Source organism: Schistocerca americana, chromosome 8 (assembly GCF_021461395.2).
Source record: "Schistocerca americana isolate TAMUIC-IGC-003095 chromosome 8, iqSchAmer2.1, whole genome shotgun sequence".
Lineage (NCBI taxonomy): Eukaryota > Metazoa > Arthropoda > Insecta > Orthoptera > Acrididae > Schistocerca > Schistocerca americana.
In genome coordinates this window covers 198,222,606-198,243,528 of record NC_060126.1, presented here as the reverse complement: position 1 = coordinate 198,243,528, position 20,923 = coordinate 198,222,606, and the positions used below count along the sequence as shown (strand labels likewise).

Genomic DNA, 20,923 nt, shown 5'->3' with positions numbered 1-20,923 from the left:
GGGACATCATCCGAATTAAAGTTTGACCAATCACAGAGGTGTAGCTCCAGTGCTTATTTCTAAATTGTATTAATTTATTTTGCGTTGGAGAGGATTGTTATAATTAAACTTTCGCTACTTGAGAGGGCCCTCTTTAGAAAAAAGGGATCACAGGACAATGAAACTTTGTAGAACATTTGTAAGGACATGAAGAGAAATAACGAATTCACAATTGAAAGAAACACATTCTAATTTGCACATGTGAGGGTTGAAATCTGGTGAACCTGGTTGCTACGCAATTTGGAACCATCGGTCAGTGATTCCGTTTGTTTTTGGGATAGGCCGGCCAGTTGCTCGACAAACTGTTGAAAATACTGTTGCCATGATTGAGAATGTTGGACGCAATGTGCGATCTTCAAGCAGTGCATCAGCTGTGCCACGACAGTCGAACATTCCATCGTCTATTGTTAACAAAGTTCTGCAAGCAATTGTGAAACGTTATCCGCACAAACTTCATATTACTAACCAACTTTTCCCACATGACGCAGACATTCGAGTAGACTTTGATCTCACGTTTCTTGCAAGGGCTGAAGTTTACATGTGGCCCTGTAACGTTTTGTGTAGTGATGAAACATACTTTTACCCTAAATAGGGCAGTAAACACTCGCAGCGGTGGCATTTGGGGATCGTCGCCACCATCAAACGTTCATTAAGTTCTCCCGCGTAATGAACACGTCACTGTGTGGTGTGGCTTCACAGCACGCTTCATGATTGTTCCATTTTGCTTTGAGGAACTCACACCCCAAGGAAAAAGGACATTCAACGTGAATGGCACTCGTTACTCTGATTTGCTTCGTCAACGTGTTACCCTGCTCTACGAAGAGACGTGCTTTAGAGTCTACTGTTTTGATACACGATGGAGGTCCACCTCACAATGCTCGGAGGTCACTCGGTTACTCCGTAACACATTTGGAGAAAACCGAGTCATTGGCCGATCGTTCTGAACTCCATAGCGGCCAAGACCATCAGATTTGAACCCTCTCATGTGGAAATTAAAATGTGTTTCTTTCAGTTGTTTATTCTTTATTTGTTTTCCTTGTGTCTTTACAAATGTTTCCACAAAGTTTCATTGCCCTCGATGACTCGTTTTTGATGGGGGCAAACTTTAGTATCAAAAGTTTAATTATAACGATTCTGTAGTTCAACATAGCAAATGAATAAATAGTTCTGGCGCATCGCAATATAAACAAAATATGTGTAGACAGTTAATAAAATAAACAAGAAGATGAAGCTCTATGTTCAGCTTTGTAGCTACTCAATTGCTTTATAGCCGTCCCATGCAGTTCTTCCAGGAATACGTCGCAAGCACGTGAGGGACAGTCCTGTACGATACGTGGCATTGTCTGCATCACTTTGCTGTTGTACTCACAATTTGGAGAGCCTCGTCATAGCGAGCTGTGGAGGATGGAAGTGTATCTTCCTGTCCATTGGATGCGACTGAGTCTGAGCCAGATGGTGTGAGGGAGGCTGTAGCCCGGGAGCTGAACAGTCAAGTTTTCGACTCGCTAGAGTGAAGATGAACACTTCCATCTTCTGGATTGAAAGCGTTGGCCAGCATGCTAGTATCGGTTCTCCAGGGTGGTCGGCGAGATTTCAGACGGAATATAAAAGATCGTTGCTTTATATGGTGTGCAGGAGAGAGAGAGAGAGAGAGAGAGAGAGAGAGAGAGAGAGAGAGAGAGAGAGAGAGAGGCTGGGTCTTCTGCAATCGTGTGCACAAGCGAGCGAGTACTTGCTGTCTTGTTATGTAAATGCTTAGCACAGGGAACCTCTCAATTGGCGCAGGTAGAAGTGTATCGGGTGCAAGCCGCACGGCCTGTCAACGCTGAACATCCAGAAGGTAGGTGTCAGAACTCTTATGACTAATCAGTACGTAGATGATAAACGAAGAGGATGCCGTCGTTCTCAGAATTTGTGCGTCTTGCAATAATTTTTTGGGATTGTTTTTCGAAAGAATAGTCGCGGTATGTTCGTAATCCGCCTAAGCCAATCACCAGATACTTCTGAGTGCTGAGACACTGTAATATCTTATATCTCAGTATTGTCTTTGGGTAGTACTTTTCGTATTTGCTGCTTACATGGAATGCTGCAACTTCTATCTTCAGTTAATTTGATTTGTGCTTTTCATAGACAGCTGCCAGAAACGATTTTTTTTTAAATTTTTTTCCATATTTATTTAATAAAGTAACGTGTTTCGAAGACCGGACCTCTTCCTCATACTACAACGGTAATAGAAATTTTTTTTTACAAAGTACAGAAGGGTATCAGAGATGTTCTTCACAGACTCAGAATGTGCTGTGACCATCCTGCGCAGAAAGTGAAGGATGACCTAACATGAGGGAATAATCACTTTGTTTTTTTGGTTTGCTGTTCACTTATTTTTTAGAGCTCCGTACCTCAGCTGGTAACAATGTAACTCCTATAGGATCGTTTTGTTGTCCGTCTATCTGCTTGTCTGTCCGTCTGACAACAGAACGGTATACGTATCAAGATGAAATTTGTCACATACTAAGCTCTATTGTCCCTTGGTGATGTAAAACATTTAAGCAACTAAGTCAGTGCAATGAAAACATACAACCATGTACGTCACACATTTACATATTGCCAAAATCACTCATCAAAATGTACAGAGTGCGTGTGTATTAAACCTGGGACCTAGAAACGACGGAGAGGCTTCGTTCCGCCTTAGCCCTCAGTGGTTCACAACCCCCACATCAGTCCACCCACCCCACCGCCGGCCCACACCGAACCCAGGGTTATTGTGCGATGGAGAACGGCTCATTCCAGACGAGTGTACCCCAAATGTTTGCGTGGCAGAGTAATTGTGGTGTACGCGTACGTGGAGACAATGTTTGCGCCGCAATCGCCGACATAGTGTAACCGAGGCGCTATATGGGGAAGCAGCCCGCATTCGCCGAAGCAGGTGGAAAACCACCTTAAAAACCATCGACAGGCTGGCCAGCACACCGGACCTCGACACTAATCCGTCGGGCGGATTCGTGCTGTGGAAGCAGCGCGTTAGACCGCGCGGCTAGCTGGGCGGGCTATCTATAGGGTATTGCCCCTTGACCTAGAATCACAAAATTTAGCAATAAGCATTGTTTTACAGTACAGCTAAGGGAAAAATTGGAAAATTGTTAAGTCATAAGTACAGTCATCAACCGTCAAACGCATAATCGAAAACTATATCTGCATGTAAACAGAGAATGTAATTTGTAGTCATGTATACATACATTCATGTTGTGGTGTGTTCCGTTACCTTTCTGCTACGGCTCCTTGGATGTTGTTAACCACTGTCTAGGTGTAAACTTGCAGAGGACACTAAAAACACGCCATCGAAATCAACTATACTGTGCAGTAGAAACAAGATGGCAGTCGAAACAAAGCCTGTTTCGATTTGCTTATCAACGTTTGGATCCTCGTATTACCTGTCGTTAGCAACATTTTCTGCACACCTTGGTGTTGACTATGTTGTTCTACCAAGAAGCGACGGAATAATCAGTTAACATGACGTAATTAATAGTCCAGTTATACTGAGTCATGGGATACCTCCTAATATCGTGTCGGACCGTGTTGTGCCCGGCGTAGTGCAACAACTCGACGTGGAAGTCCTCTGCAGAAATACTGAGCCATGCTGCATCTAAAGCCGTCCACAACTGCAAAAGTGTTGCCGGTGCAGGATTTTGTGCACAAACTGACCTGTCGAATATGTTCCATAAATGTTCTGTGGGATTCATGTCGGGCGATCTGGGTGGCCAAAGCAATGGCTCAAACTGTTCAGCATGTTCTTCAAACCAATCGCGAGCCACTGTGGCCCGGGGCATTGCCATCCACACAAATTCCATCGTTTTTTGGGAACAGTAGCCGAACATCCCGAGAACCCAGTCCATTCCGTGTAAATATAGCCCGCACCATTGTGGAGGCACCACCAGCTTGCATAATACGTTGTTGACAACTTGAGTCCATGGCTTCGAGGTGTCTGCGCAACACTCGAACCACACAAACTGACACTGGGACTCATCTGATAGGCAACGGATTTCCACTCTTCTAGGGTGCAACCGATACGGTGACGAGCCCAGGAGACCCGCTGCAGGCGATGTCGTGCTGTTAGCAAAGGTGTCGGTCATGTGCTGCCGTAGCCCATTAACGTCAGATTTCGCGCCGCACTGTCGTAACGGATACTTCCGTCGTACTTTTTTTTCACCGCTTGGCTTGTCTGTTAGCACTGACTACTCTACGAAACGCCGCTGCTCTAGGTCGTTAAATGAAGGCTGTCGGCCACTCTTGTCCGTGGTAAGAGCTACAGTCTGAAGTTTGGTATTCCAGGTACAGTTTCGACATTGTCGATCTGTGTATACAGCATTCCCTAAAGATTTCCGAAATGGAATGTCCCACGCGTTTAGCTCCACCTACCGTTCCGTGTTCAAATTCTGTTAATTCCCGTCGTGCGGGCATAATTATGCCAGAAAGCTTTTCATATGAATCACCTGGGTGGAAATGGCACCTCCGTCAATGCACTGTCCTTTTATACCTTGTGAACGCGTTACTACTGCATCTATATGTGTGCATATCGCTATCCCGTGACTTCTGTCACCTCAGGGTATTTTTTTGACACATGTTCCAGATCCAAATGTGGCATGCCGTTGTACTAATGTCAATTTGTTCTTAGGCGTCCTTTCTCTGAGAAAGAGATGTTTGTCGTAATTTGTGTGCATTTCTTGTAAAAAAAATCAAGAATTCTACGGAGTAGTATTGAAGAATCTTCAATCAGTAATCACTCTCTGCTGTCATGAAGTTTACAAACTATTAACAGGGAAGCCACTGTACTTGTAAGAAAATCTCTCTGGTAGTCAGTTGGAAAAAATTGCGATTCAACGCAGAGGAGAACAAATTTGCCCCTGCGCGGCCCTGACGGACGCGCCCGGCCGGCGGCTCCACACACGACACGGCACGGCACGGCACGCCACGCCACGGCAGCAGCAGCAGCAGCAGCAGCTATAGTACAGCGTGCTCGCCCGCCTGTCGCCGCAGGGCATGGCGCTGGGCCGGTCGATGGCCAGATCGCTATCTGCCCGCCTGCGCTCAGCTGGTACGGCAGTCGCCACCGGCCACTGGAACACTCGCACCACCTCCCTCACAACCGGCAGGCGCTAGCTGCAGGTTTACGTCATCAGCTCGCTGGCTCTGCCACCTTCCACAAACCAGATCTGGGTATTTGTAGCTTTGAATCCGAATTTATTACGTAAGGTGCACTTGTAAATAATGGAAGATACGCTGTTCTAATGCATACCATGTAGACTGATTGAACGAAAGTCTCAACACAAAAAAATCATTAATGAAATTACTTAATAACTAGTGCAACTGCCAGATTGTTGATGCAACATGTAAACGTGCACTGTGTTGTACAGGTGTCGGATGTCAGTTCCTGGGATGAAGTACCATGAATGTTGCACTTGATCTGTCAGTACAGGGACGGTTAATGCCGTTTGTGGATGAGGCTGTAGTTGTCTCTCAGCGACATCCCATATGTGCTCGATTGGAGACAGATCTGGTGATCCTGTGGCCCAAATACATGTCGACATACTGTAGAGCACGTTGGGTTACAACAGCGGTATGTGGGCGAGCATTATCCTTTTGGAAAATACCCCCTGGAATGCTAATCATGAGTGCCAGCACAACAAGCCGAGTCACCGGACTGACGTACAAGTTTGCAGTCACATTGTGTGGGATAACCACGAGAGCGTCCCTGCTGTCATGCGAAATCGCACCCCAGGCCATAGCTCCAGGAGTACGTCTAGTGCGTCTAGGATACAGACAGGTTGGTTGCAGGCCCTCAACTGGCCTCCTTGCAACCAACACGCGTTTGATACTGGGACTGAGGCAGAGACAGCTTTCATCAGAAAACACAACAGATCTCCCTCCACCCTGTCCTCCAATGAGCTCTTATTTGACACCAATGAAGTTGCAAATGGGGTGGTTTGGTGTCAGTGGAATGCAAGGTTTCTGGATTGGAAGTGTCCTTGAAGTAACAGATTTGTAACAGTTCGTTGTGTATCTATGGTGCCAACTGCTGTTCAAACCGCTGCTGCAGAATTGCAGTACGATGTGCCAGAGCCATACGCCGAAAACGGTGGTCTTCCTTCTCAGTAGTGCCACGTGGCCGTCCTGAGCGACCGTAGATCCTCATGACCACCCGTGCCAGCAGTCGTGTACAGTGGCTACATTCCTGCCAAGTCTTTCTGCAGTATCGCAGAACGAACATTCAGCTTCTCATAGCCCCATTTCACGATCTCGTTAAAACGCCGTGAAGCGTTGATAATGGCGAGTTTGTCGCCTTAAGATATTCTTGACTAACATAAAATCACATCAGTCTCAAAGGCAACTAACGCTCACTGCCGTTTCTGCGTATACTTAAAGCAAACCTTTTTTGCATCCTCATTGTGGCGCTACTAACCCCACTCCTATGCGACTGGCACGAAATTCTAATGGACGCCATGTTTTAGATATTGAAAGAAGTCTGTCGACTTTCGTTTATGGCGTACAACTCCTTCTTGGCATGAATGCTTACCAAATAATTGACAATGTGATTTATATGGCACTGACGTGGTTACAAGCGTGGGAGAGTGACCGGGCAGAAGTTCGGTCATATGTTCGTGCATTTAACAATCAACGACTTGGAGGACATATTCAATTTTCTCAGTCGTTTTTGATACCGAGATGAGATGCAGTGAAAACATACAAGGCCAAGTCAACCTGAAGCAATCTATAAAATAAGCTGTTCTGTACATTAAATTGGCACTAATGTCACACCCTCCTCTGTAGAAGTCCTTCGTTTGTGTCAAGAATACGGAAGTGGAGTCATTACTATTAATTGATAATCAGAGATGTCAACATACTAAAATCAACAAGAATTTTAATCTAACGCAGTAACTACCAGAAGCGCATCTCACTCCAGAAAAGCGATGTAACATATTGCCACAGAATCGTTATCTGCGCATGTATCAAACAACTGAGACAATTGAGTATGTCCTCCAAGTTGTTGCTTTTACAACATAAATGAATGGGACGCGATAGCTTTTTTTTTTTGTCATCAGTCTACTGACTGGTTTGAAGCGGCCCGCCACGAATTCCTTTCGTGTGCTAACCCCTTCATCTCAGAATAGCACTTGCAACCTACGTCCTCAATTATTTGCTTGACGTGTTCCAATCTCTGTCTTCCTCTACAGTTTTTGCCCTCTACAGCTCCCTCTAGTACCATGGAAGTCATTCCCTCATGTCTTAGCAGATGTCCTATCATCCTGTACCTTCTCCTTATCAGTGTTTTCCACATATTCCTTTCCTCTCCGATTCTGCGTAGAACCTTCTCATTCCTTACCTTATCAGTCCACCTAATTTTCAACATTCGTCTATAGCACCACATCTCAAATGCTTCGATTCTCTTCTGTTCCGGTTTTCCCACAGTCCATGTTTCACTACCATACAATGCTGTACTCCAGACGTACATCCTCAGAAATTTCTTCCTCAAATTAAGGCCGGTATTTGATATTAGTAGACTTCTCATGGCCAGAAATGCCTTTTTTGCCATAGCGAGTCTGCTTTTGATGTCCTCCTTGCTCCGTCCGTCATTTGTTATTTTACTGCCTAGGTAGCAGAATTCCTTAACTTCATTGACTTCGTGACCATCAATCCTGATGTTAAGTTTCTCGCTGTTCTCATTTCTACTACTTCTCATTACCTTCGTCTTTCTCCGATTTACTCTCAAACCGTACTGTGTACTCATTAGACTGTTCATTCCGTTCAGCAGATCATTTAATTCTTCTTCACTTTCACTCAGGATAGCAATGTCATCAGCGAATCGTATCATTGATATCCTTTCACCTTGTATTTTAATTCCACTCCTGAACCTTTCTTTTATTTCCATCATTGCTTCCTCGATGTACAGATTGAAGAGTAGGGGCGAAAGGCTACAGCCTTGTCTTACACCCTTCTTAATACGAGCACTTCGTTCTTGATCGTCCACTCTTATTATGCCCTCTTGGTTGTTGTACATATTGTATATGACCCGTCTTCTCTATAGCTTACCCCTACTTTTTTCAGAATCTCGAACAGCTTGCACCATTTTGTATTGTCGAAAGCTTTTTCCAGGTCGAGAAATCCTATGAAAGTGTCTTGATTTTTCTTTAGCCTTGCTTCCATTATTAGCCGTAACGTCAAAATTGCCTCTCTCGTCCCTTTACTTTTCCTAAAGCCAAACTGATCGTCACCTAGCGCATTCTCAATTTTCTTTTCCATTCTTCTGTATATTATTCTTGCAAGCAGCTTCGATGCATGAGCTGTTAAGCTGATGTGCGATAATTCTCGCACTTGTCAGCTCTTGCCGTCTTCGGAATTGTGTGGATGATGCTTTTCCGAAAGTCAGATGGTATATCGCCAGACTCACATATTCTACACACCAACGTGAATAGTCGTTTTCTTGCCACTTCCCCCAATGATTTTAGAAATTCTGATGGAATGTTATCTATCCCTTATGCCTTATTTGACCGTAAGTCCTCCAAAGCTCTTTTAAGTTCCGATTCTAATACTGAATCCCCTATCTCTTCTAAATCGACTCCTGTTTCTTCTTCTATCACATCAGACAAATCTTCACCCTCATAGAGGCTTTCAATGTATTCTTTCCACCCATCTGCTCTCTCCTCTGCATTTAACAGTGGAATTCCCGTTGCACTCTTAATGTTACCACCGTTGCTTTTAATGTCACCAAAGGTTGTTTTGACTTTCCTGTATGCTGAGTCTGTCCTTCCGAAAATCATATCTTTTTCGATGTCTTCACATTTTTCCTGCAGCCATTTCGTCTTAGCTTCCCCGCACTTCCTATTTATTTCATTCCTCAGCGACTTGTATTTCTGCATTCCTGATTTTCCCGGAACATGTTTGTACTTCCTCCTTTCATCAATCAACTGAAGTATTTCTTCTGTTACCCATGGTTTCTTCGCAGCTACCTTCTTTGTACCTATGTTATCCTTCCCAACTTCTGTGATGGCCCTTTTTAGAGATGTCCATTCCTCTTCAACTGTACTGCCTACTGCGCTATTCCTTATTGCTGTATCTATAGCGTTAGAGAACTTCAAACGTATCTCGTCATTTCTTAGTACTTACGTATCCCACTTCTTTGGGTATTGATTCTTCCTGACTAATGTCTTGAACTTCAGCCTACTCTTCATCACTACTATATTGTGATCTGAGTCTATATCTGCTCCTGGGTACGCCTTACAATCCAGTATCTGATTTCGGAATATCTGTCTGACCATGATGTAATCTAATTGAAATCTTCCCGTATATCCCGGTCTTCTCCAAGTATACCTCCTCCTCTAATGATTCTTGAACAGGGTATTCGCTATTACTGGCTGAAACTTGTTACAGAACTCAATTAGTCTTTCTCCTCTTTCATTCCTTGTCCCAAGCCCATATCTCCTGTAACCTTTTCTATTACTCCTTTCCCTACAACTGCATTCCAGTCGCCCATGACTATTAGATTTTCGTCCCCCTTTACATACTGCATTACCCTTTCAATATCCTCATACACTTTCTCTACCTGTTCATCTTCAACTTGCGACGTCGGCATGTATACCTGAACTATTGTTGTCGGTGTTGGTCTGCTGTCGATTCTGATTAGAACAACCAGGTCGCTGAACTGTTCACAGTAACACACCCTCTGCCCTACCTTCCTATTCATAACGAATCCTACACCTGTTATACCATTTTCTGCTGCCGTTGATATTACCCGATACTCATCTGACCAGAAATCTTTGTCTTCCTTCCACTTCACTTCACTGACCCCTACTATATCTAGATTGAGCCTTTGCTTATTAGATGAATATCAGTATTCACAGTAACCAGCTGACTGTTGCAGTACTGCCGTGCCTATTATCAAATTATCTGTTCGTGACATTCTCTTACGGGAATCGGCAACGCGCCGCGAGTAATGAGTATAATGGGCGGGGGCACTACGAATGTAGCGCGGGACAATATTTTGAGAATGTGGGTTTCGCGGGGGGCGTGCCAGAGATAAATCCCTGCAGTCGTGCTATCCTCTGTGTCCTCGGTGGCTCAGATGGATAGAGCTTCTGCCATGTAAGCAGGAGATCCCGGGTTCGAGTCCCGGTCGGGGCACACATTTTCATCTGTCCCCGTTGACGTATGTCAACGCCTGTAAGCAGCTAAGGGTGTTCATTTCATAGTAATTCTCTAGTCATGTGAAGAACTGCCTGCTGCACACTCTCGTCCGACAGGAATCGCCGACCCTTCAAGACGTTTTTTATGGAACCGAAGGCGTGATAATGGCAGGAAAGAGGTCAGGACTGCAGGGCGGGTCTCGAGTGTCTCCCACTTGAGTTGGCATAACTTATGCGTTACGACATTTGCGATTTGCGGACGTGCGATATCATGAAGCAGCAGCACAGAACTTGGTTCAACATTCCACAACGGTAGGTTTCGACCGGCGGCATGCTGCCCCATACACATTATTCATTTCCCTGTGAATGTCTGCCAGTGTTTGTTCTGCTGCAGCGAAGACAAATAAAACAGCACATCGCTCCTTTATGGTCGCATTTTGTAATAACGTTGCCATAGTTCACATATTCGCATTGACCCGTCTCGGAAAGACACGTATAGCACACTAATCCATTGCCTACAAGTCGGTGCTTATATACTGTATCAGAGTCACGCTACGTTGCTTATATCCTACAGCAACGCCCTCAAATGGAACTTTTTGATTGCTCCTTGCATTAGCATTCTGTCTTACAGTCTTTGCCGTATCAGTATTTATTATTATCATTATTCATGTATGGGCCCAATAGGATCAGGCGATGTACATTCACTCAATGTCCCTTTTGATGGCTGACCTTCCTTCGTGTCCAAATTTGTTTCATCCTTTTAGAATGAAGTCTTTCTTTCATCAGACCACGGTGTTCCACCCGTTTTCTAATTTCTCTCTAACCAACTTTCCTATCAAATATCTTTTTTCTCAATGTTTTTCTATCTGTAAAGTCTGTCTGAGTTATGCCGACTGCTTTAAGATCCTCCTTAATTGCAGTGATCTATTTAATTGAGTCGGTTTTGGCCTTACTTCTGTTTTCGTAGAATTCTAACATTTTTTTGCCAACCTAGTGAGTGCCATTCTTTAAAGATGCCCATAAAATTTAAGTCTTCGTTTTCTCATGTCACCATGTATGTCTATGTATTCTGTTTCTTTATTACTTCTCACACTATATTTTTTCTCATCAGTAATTTTGGGCCTAATATTTTCCTAATAATCTTTCTTTTTTTCTTTTGAATTTCCTTTGTATCCCACTTTCAATTTAAAATTAAAGTTTCTGCTCCATAAACAAATTCAGGTTTGATTACAGTGCTATAATGCCTAAGTTTGCTGAATTTAAAAAGTGATTTTTTATTACAGATATTCTGTGTTAATCTGAATGCAGTTCCCATTTTTTTTGACAACGAAGTTCGTTTGCAGCTTTTTCCAGGCCGTTTTCTTGTATGATTTCTCCCAAGTATTTAAATTGAGAAACACTTTTTTGTTTTTCCATATTTTGTGTTCAAAAACTTTGGTGCTTATTTGATGCGTGCCATATATTCCGTATTTTCGAATGATATTTGTGGTCCTACTTTTTCCGCAACTTCTTTAAGAATTTTAATTTGTTTTTGAGCTGTGGTAATATCCGTTTTTCAAATTGCCAGATCATCTGTACAGGCGAGGCAATCTACTCTAATATTCCAGAATGAGATTTTCACTCTGCAGCGGAGTGTGCGCTGATTTGCCTTTCGCGGGCAAGTGCTCTACCATCTGAGCTACCGAAGCACGACTCACGCCCGGTACTCACAGCTTTACTTCTGCCAGTACCTCGACTCCTACCTTCCAAACTTTACAGAAGCTCTCCTGCGAACCTTGCAGAACTAGCACACCTGAAAGAAAGGATATTGCGGAGACATGGCTTAGCCACAGCCTGGGGGATGTTTCCAGAATGAGATTTTCACTCTGCAGCGGAGTGTGCGCTGATATGAAACTTCCTGGCAGATGAAAACTGTGCGCCCGACCGAGACTCGAACTCGGGACCTTTGCCTTTCGCGGGCAAGTGCTCTATCATCTGAGCTACCGAAGCACGACTCACGCCTGGTACTCACAGCTTTACTTCTGCCAGTACCTCGTCTCCTACCTTCCAAACTTTACAGAAGCTCTCCTGCGGTTCGCAGGAGAGCATCTGTAAAGTTTGGAAGGTAGGAGACGAGGTACTGGCAGAAGTAAAGCTGTGAGTACTGGGCGAACCGCAGGAGAGCTTCTGTAAAGTTTGGAAGGTAGGAGACGAGGTACTGGCAGAAGTAAAGCTGTGAGTACCGGGCGTGAGTCGTGCCTCGGTAGCTCAGATGGTAAAGCACTTGCCCGCGAAAGGCAAAGGTCCCGAGTTCAAGTCTCGGTCGGGCACACAATTTTAATCTGCCAGGAAGTTACTCTAATATTACTTCTACCTAACTTGATTGATTGATCTATATTTTGACTCGACTTTTACTCTCGCCATTCTGTCATTACCTTTTCCAAAACACAGTTAAACAGTAACGGGGAAAGTCCATCTCCCTATCTAACAGCCGTCTTTTAAATGAAATGGTTCAGAAATTTCCCCCATGAATTTGACTTTAGAACTAGTGTCGGTTAACGTTTCCTTACTCAGTGTTAGACAACAAAACTCTTAACGCCTCGTCAGCTCCCCCGTTGCGACAGTTATCAGCACACGGTGCCCTCCTGTACAAGCGTACAGCTCCGTACACCAACGTTCTGGTGGCTCATTTTCTCAGGACGGCTCGGCGTTTGGCTTCGTCTGCCACCAGAGTAACCAGAGTGAGCCAGTACGGTACGAGATTGCTTGCTATGCCTCTGATTGAACCGAGGAGCACTGATTACGCTGCATGTGGCTTTGGCGTTATTTACGAAAGGCAGGACTCGGCTACCGTGGCAGTAGTTCTCTCCTGGAAGTGACTTGCAAGGTTAAATCTGTGGATGTAATCAGGAACCAACAATTTGAAGCAAAAATGGTTTGATTTATGCTGGAGCATTATGAAATACATTGAGGGTATCGTATTTCTGTGACAAGGCGCGACGCGAGAATATTTCCGAGAATACTCTGCAGACATCAGACCACTTTCTCGCCTTTTAGTAGATTAAATCAAATGCATTGTTCAATCCGTAGACCGACAACGAGGTACCTGTTAAGGTGGAATATTTCAGGAAAGAAAAATACACACTGTATATAGGAATGCTTAAATTTAGCATTCGCTGCCTAGGTCGTAAGTGACGTATTTCGTAAGGATATGGGACAAGTATAAAAACTGAAACGCATTTTAGTTTAGAAGTTAATACAGTAATGGTTATAACCGTCAATGGCTAGGATGCTGTCGGCAAACATCAACAATAGAAAACAATTTTACTGGGTTTATTGCACAGATGTGCACACGTCGAACATTACACAGATCTCAGATTGTCCGATATTATTGATATTGCAAATGCAAGTTACTTCAGAAAGTAATTCGTCGGTAAAGAAGCTGGTCACTAATAAATCCTTTAGGCAACTCGTAAACTGAAATCTGTCTGATTTATTACTCTGATTTATTACTCTAATTCACATTTTCTCACCTTGTGGTAATCTTTTCATCTCTGCGTCGTTAAGTATCACAGTCAACTCCTCAGTTACCCTTTTTTATATATTCTAATCTTGGCATGCCTTCACAATGTTTCCTTCTATTGCTCCCTTCAGCGCCAGGTTATTCCTCGCAGGCGTAGCATATGTCCCACTAACTGCCGCTTCTTCTTTGAAGTATCTTCCACAGACTGCTGGTCTTAAGCTACTCTTTTTAGTACTTCTTTATTTCGTTCTCTGTCTACATACTTAATTTTTAACATTATATGACAGCACTGCATTTCACACTTTTCTTCCTCGATTTCGTATCAATACATTATATCTGCAGGGCTCTTTTATTGAAGAAAGCTTTGCTTCCTTTGCAGTTATTTACGATATCTCCTCTACTTCTGCCACCTGCTTTGGTGCATATGAGAATTTTTTCCCTCCTTCCAGTAGTGTGCCTTTTTCAATTTTTGTTGTTAATCAAGTCATTAATCCTCTCTTTACTGCCCTTCTTCAGCTTCGTTTTGCATTGTTTATCCTTGAGTTGTACACCGTGATTGCATAGTACTAGTAGCTACGTTTTTATACATATAATTGGTAGGAGGTTACTGTGCCTTCCTTTATGGTGGACACCGACACAGCACATCTGAGATTAAGTCGAAAGAGTTTTGCGCGTCTTGGGCTCTACTCTTAAGTTACCATCGATCGGCATGACTGACAAAGCCTTCGCGAAGAGTGACGTTACACGCTGCTACGCATGTGTGATAATTAAGTTGCTCATTAGTGCGATCCTCCATTACTTGAGCACGTGGGGAAGGATATGTCCTTAGGGAGTTGATCATTAGCCGGATTATAACCGTATAAGGTCGAAAATGAACCATGACTTCACCTGTGTAGTATGGGCGTCTGTGAGGTACTTCTCAACAATGATACGATAAAGCTATTGTCACCGATACTGTCCGACAGAACAGTTCGTTGCATGACATATGACATAACTGTTCTCAATTACAAAAACTTTATGCTCTGCTCAGCCACAGCTGTGGAAATACGTCTTGATAAATGAAGAACCGCAACAGCTGTTAAATTACGCTTTATTCAGACGACCGGTTTCGCAGTTTATAGCTGCATCCTCAAGAATACAAGCGAGTAGAAAAAAAAGAGTGGGAAATGGTGGAAATGATATTGCCCAACTTAAAGAAGGAAGTAGTAAAGCCGGCCGAAGTGGCCGTGCGGTTAAAGGCGCTGCAGTCTGGAACCGCAAGACCACTACGGTCGCAGGTTCGAATCCTGCCTCGGGCATGGATGTTTGTGATGTCCTTAGGTTAGTTAGGTTTAACTAGTTCTAAGTTCTAGGGGACTAATGACCTCAGCAGTTGAGTCCCATAGTGCTCAGAGCCATTTGAACCATTTTTGAAGTAGTAAATAACGGAAAAAAGTACTCACAGTCAGTTCATATATAATTCGGACCCGAATTAAATGAACGACCCAACATTCTCAGTCAGGTCAAAATAAAAAGTCCGTCGAAAGAACGGTAGTCAGACAACAAAATCGGCAGAACGATGTAGTCGACCACCCCAAATAGCAGGTAAAAGCCATAAGAACTGATAGTGTGTAAATTTCGGAGTTTGAAAATGTGGAATTAAAATGAAGATAATTAATAAGATAGAAATATAATTAGATAAACTCACAGCTGGGAGAGCTGCATAAAACGGAATAGACTCGGGTGGCAGTGGCAAAGAAAAGATCAGACGACAACCACAATAGAATAGGAAACATAAATAAAAATTTCAGCAGTAATAACCAATGAAGACAGGAAGTAACTATTACCGATCTTGTTATTCGCACCTCTAACCAACCTCTAACATACAAAATGGTTGTATTCAGGTTTTTGCTTTATAGTATGTATAACGCCCTCTGTCCAAGGATAATACGCGAATGTGGACTAATTCAATATGTAGGGTGGATAGAAACACAGTTTGAAAAGCTTGTAAGGGTGCTGCAGGCAGGCTATGCTGAGAAATAATGGTTCAGAAAAAAATTCGATGTCTTGGGCAATTTCAGAGTTATTTATGATTGAAATTAGCCAATCACGTCGCCGCGCGAGCAAATTCAAGCAGTATGCCAGAGGCGGTGACACCAGAAGTGTTCTTCCTTTGGTTTCCTCAGACTGAACAAACCTAGCATTGTCTAACTTAGCTTAAATTTATCACCTCGGAAATGGCACGTTATAATAAGTAATGAGTATTGCAATAAGTTGTAACTCACTGACTTAGAAATGTCTGTGCATTACCACATTTAGTGCGTGAAAGTGCATGAATCTGATTCGCTGATTTCAATGCTAAGTAACTCAGAAACGGCGCAACGTATCGATTTTTTTCTTAACAATTATTTCTCAACACAAATTTTCCTGCAACAACCTTACAGGTTTATAGCGTACAGCAATGGCTGTGATGCTAATTTTGTGAATAATATTAACAAAGGTTTTTTAAAATAGGTTTCGTGGCTCTAGGCGAGTTGATATAATCCTGGTGAATGCAGAACATAAGGCTTGGGATAAAGGTATACGTCATACGTTTCCATACTTCGGTAAAATCTCGGAGAAGATAGTTGGGGGGGGGGGGGGGGTTGTTTAGGGGAAGGAGACCAGACAGCGAGGTGATCGGTCTCATCGGATTAGGGAAGGATGGGGAAGGAAGTCGGCCGTGCCCTTTGAAAGGAACCATCCCGGCATTTGCCTGGAGCGATTTAGGGAAATCACGGAAAACCTAAATCAGGATGGCCGGACGCGGGATTGAACCGTCGTCCTCCCGAATGCGAGTCCAGTGTTTAACCACTGAGCTCGGAGAAGATAGGCTCCAACCTTGGCGCTAAAAATATAGAGACCGCCTATTTCATACCTAATAATATTGGTAGCAGATATAGACACAGAATGTAGCACCAGCCAGAAATACTGTGGCACAGTATTGCATCCGATGCGACAGCTGTCCCATGGGATACATTGCCCGAATAGAAAGGGATTCCGACATCAGAATTTAACCAATTCAGAATCAGCTTTGAGGACAGACCTCTGTGAACAAGGGAATTCCATTACTAATCTGTTGAATAATTTAAAAATTTTACACCGCGAAAATAAATGTCGAATCCTACATATTTTGGAACAAATTGACGTAATACGTTGTAAGTATCGATTCCCACAACACACAGAATGGTCAAACTGAATTGAGACATCTAAATTTTCTTACGATTTGTGATTGAATAAATAGTGTTACTTAATTTTATTCATATTTTTGTTATTAAAATACTGTTTTTTTATATATTTTCGCCCTGTTTTCTATGCCTTTAGTTCCTGTAATCCCCTCCTACCCCTCACTAACATTTAGTCTTCTATTATCCAATTACCGTTTTATTTTCCTCCACCCACTATCTTCTTGTGATCCCTTTTACATCTCTCACTTCTTTAGGAGTTTTCATCGTTAACGTGATTACAATTGGCTCCATGTAATGTCTTTTATATTCTATAAGGATTATTCATATTCCAGATATTCTTATATTTAGCCATCTTTGTATTAACCAGCTAAGTAAGGACGCCACCTATCTTTCTTTGCCGCATTGTACATTTAGCAGTTATTGCTTCTGACTCGCTCGCGTCGTGCCGCATGTTATCTAGTCTGCGCGCCCTTGCCTATCCGGTCGGTTCCTTGCCGCCGCCGGTTCTCACCTATCTTTGTTCAACTACGTGACTGACTTTTACATTGTGGTAAGTTCTTTAATGTAATGTTTCAATGTCATTTGCTTGGTCCGTTTCTGTGTATCTGCTCTCCATATATCTGCTCTCCGCGCAATCTGTATTTATTGGCTATTAATGCTCAATTTTTATACTTTAGGCTTTCAATTTGGCGGTTCTAGGCGCTCAGTCCGGAACCGCGCTACTGCTACGGACGCAGGTTCGAACCCTGCCTCGGGCATGGATGTGTGTGATGTCCTTAGGTTAGTTAGCTTTAAGTAGTTCTAAGTTCTAGGGGACTGATGACCACAGATTTTAAGTCCCATAGTGCTCAGAGCCATTTGAGCTTTCAATTTGATTGTGACTGTTATCTGATCTCTTCCTCTCTCTGTCACCATTTCACCATATGCTACTGCCACCTGAGTCTATTCAGCATTATGCTGGTTTCCTAACGGGGTGTGTATCTAATTATTTTCCTGTCTTATTAATTGACTTTCATTTTAATTCGACATTTTCAGATTTTGCATTTTAGATCCTATCAGTTCTGTTGGTTTTTATTGTAGAATTCCTTGTTATTTGGAGCGGTCGGTTCAATTGTTCTCCAGATTTTGTTATCTGGCAACCGTAATTTCGACGGATGTTTTATTTTGATTTGATGCAGAACGTTTGTTGGTGCAATGGGCCTGCATTTTGTATGAATTGACTGTGAGTACTTTTATGCATTATTTACTTCACCCTTTTTAAAGTTGGGGTTCATGCAGTATTTTATATTACATTTTCCCCCTATTATTTCTACTCAGATATATGCCTGAGGACGAAGCTACAAGCTGCGAATCCCTTCATCTTAATAAAGCACCATTTAACAGCAGTTGCGGTTCTTCATTTTCAAGATGTCCTAAATTAGGTTTCTTGTAGTTTTCACTTCTGGCGATTACAGTAATAATTATTTCGGCAACATTACCTGTTTCCTTCCCCATCAGTACCGACATGATCTAATGTTGTGTCTTTTGCAACATTAACTAGAGGGGATGTTACGTGTAAGGAAGCGAAAAGGAGGAAACCTTTCAGCGCTCTGAAAATCTAATGTCGTCCGTTTTAACCAAAACTGAATTACCGTCTGGCAGTATGTATCAATGTGATGTCTCCATAGATTGTACCCACAGGGTGAGGATGAAGTGGTGTCTGTGTGACCATTAAAGGCAGTGACACAATTCGGGCAAATAAGATTGTATATTTTCCGGACTGGCAACAAAATATTTATCTGTCCTAATTGGGAGCGAATATTTGGCAAAGTGTAGTTGTTGATTGTAATAAGCCAATAGTACAATTGCCCACATTCAAGGATATTTCACTTCGTTAAACCAGAGTGTGTTTTTTTTTTAACAAACAAGTTGTTAATTCATCAGTTGAAAATTTTCCTTAAAGACATATTATGTGTTCCCATGAGTGAAGGAGAAAGAGAGAGAGAGAGAGAGAGAGAGAGAGAGAGAGAGAGAGAGAGATGTGTGTCTTCTCAATCACTGGGGTCTGCGTCGTGCAGGAAGTGTCAGAGTCCAGTAGAGCTAACGATCGGTGCTAAGCCTTATACTGGCCGTTCACGCACTTGGAGCTTCTGATGTAATGTGCGGCATTTAACGTTCACGAGGGGAAAATCACCTCCACAGTTTACGCGATCGGCAGATGAAGTGTAGCCCCGCAGACTGCTGAAACAGGCCGTTAAGACGCCGACTTGCTTCGGTGTCGCTCCTCGTTGCTCTCATTCTTCCCTCTCTCTCTCGTCCCGCAACGATACTGCCTTCACAACAGTACAAGACAGTGATTCTCTAAAAACAATTTTCAAGTCATGGTTCCGTTAACCAGAGAAACTTGATGGCCAATACTAGAGCACCCTTTGCCTCCCATTTCAGTACAAAATATTTGTTTGTTTACGTGTATGTAAATCTGTGATGCACAATAAATCTCAAATTTGAAGTCTTCTTGCTACTATGTTTGTGGTACGGCCCTTCCTGTTCACTCCATTCCCTTTATTGACATTCATTAATTATTGTATCAATTTGCTGCTTGAATCGTTGTTGTGAGGAATCTCGAACTCATTGCTTTCAGGTCTGGAATATCTTCCTTGTCGAAGGAACTGGTGGGCAGGATAGGTTTACGGCCATACCGTATTCGTCTCCTGAACTCTCAATGTACTTCTCTTTCCCTTTTGGCGATCAACGTGGAATACTAGCGGCAAAGAGTGAACCAGCGGCGTCCCAGCAAAATGTACGTCATCTGACCGATATGAAGAACTCCGTATTTCCGTACCTTCTCATCTCAGAGATCCACAGAATTCTGTGGGACAGACAGGTGCCGTCAGTGCCATCTACAAATGGAGAAACTTGTGTGCTACAGCTCATTGGACGTAAGTGTATAATCTGAACTCTCCTGAATTGATGCAGAATAATATTCAAATATCTCTGTGTATTCCATTTTCAGTGAGTACTGGACACGAACTCACTTCGAAATTGCCAGCGTGTAGTCTGGCCAATTTTCATATGCCATTGTGCCAAACGTTAAATCTTTAAGTTGTACAGGTATTGTATATGATACTTATACCTTCCTGCAATCTTTGAGAATGTTAAAGCCGGGCTAGGAGACAACGATTCTACTCAAAGCGGGCGTAACAGAAAATGGAGTATATTTGTAAGTTTCTCTTCGAAACGACAAGCGAGGAAAAATTAGACCACTGTTAACTATTTATTGGATATTCAGTATATGTTATTAACAAGAGAAACCGATCAGAAAAACAGTGTCCACTACACAGTTTGAGGGATTAAAGTTGTATCATCCTTCACTCACAAGGAAAGTATTCAACCTCAAACGGCTGATGCCAAAAGGGGGGGGGGGGGCGGGGGGAGATTTTAAAATCCGGAGATGTGTCACTTCGCCCATCGGTTAGGGTTATTTACTCTATATTTGTGAGCTGTGTATGTTTGGGCCTTAAAGAAGCTAACTGCAGAAGTAGCGGGTAAAGCTTAGTTACTACCAGCAGGTGGCAAATGAGGTAGTATTGCGCAAAAGGCTAACCAAATGCGTGTACCGCATAACATGTTAACATCCACCGCCCAACAAAAAAGGTGAATCACCCAAAGACATGGTAAGGATTTCAATGTAACCTCGCACATGTACACCTCATCGCGGGAGATATAAATGGTTAGAGTTGCAGTTCTCTGTGATAGGTAGAACGGCCAGCAGAGTTCGTTAGTATTGTTCCTGTGTAGTGTTGTTTCCACGCCCAGCACGGTATACTAGCAAAGCACATCTTGACGGTATACCGGGTTATCTTTATCGTACCTAAGCAGGAAAGCTACCTAAGCAGGAAAGCTATAGGACAAGATCAGGATCTTGTGATCGAAGACAAATTTGCTTTTAACAAAATTTTTGTTTAGTCTAAAATTGAACGAGCTATTTGTCTTGGGCAGAATTCTTAGTTTGTTACTTTAAATGA

At 42.9% G+C, this 20,923-nt stretch overlaps 1 protein-coding gene and 1 non-coding gene across 2 annotated transcripts in view; both read left to right on the top strand.

Moving 5' to 3' along the window:
- Nucleotides 1–20,923, top strand: part of LOC124546001 — a 359,037-nt gene that overhangs the window by 32,993 nt on the left and 305,121 nt on the right. The window lies entirely within an intron of this gene.
- Trnat-ugu lies at nucleotides 10,136–10,209 on the top strand. Its single transcript has one exon. It is a non-coding gene; the product is annotated as a tRNA-Thr (tRNA).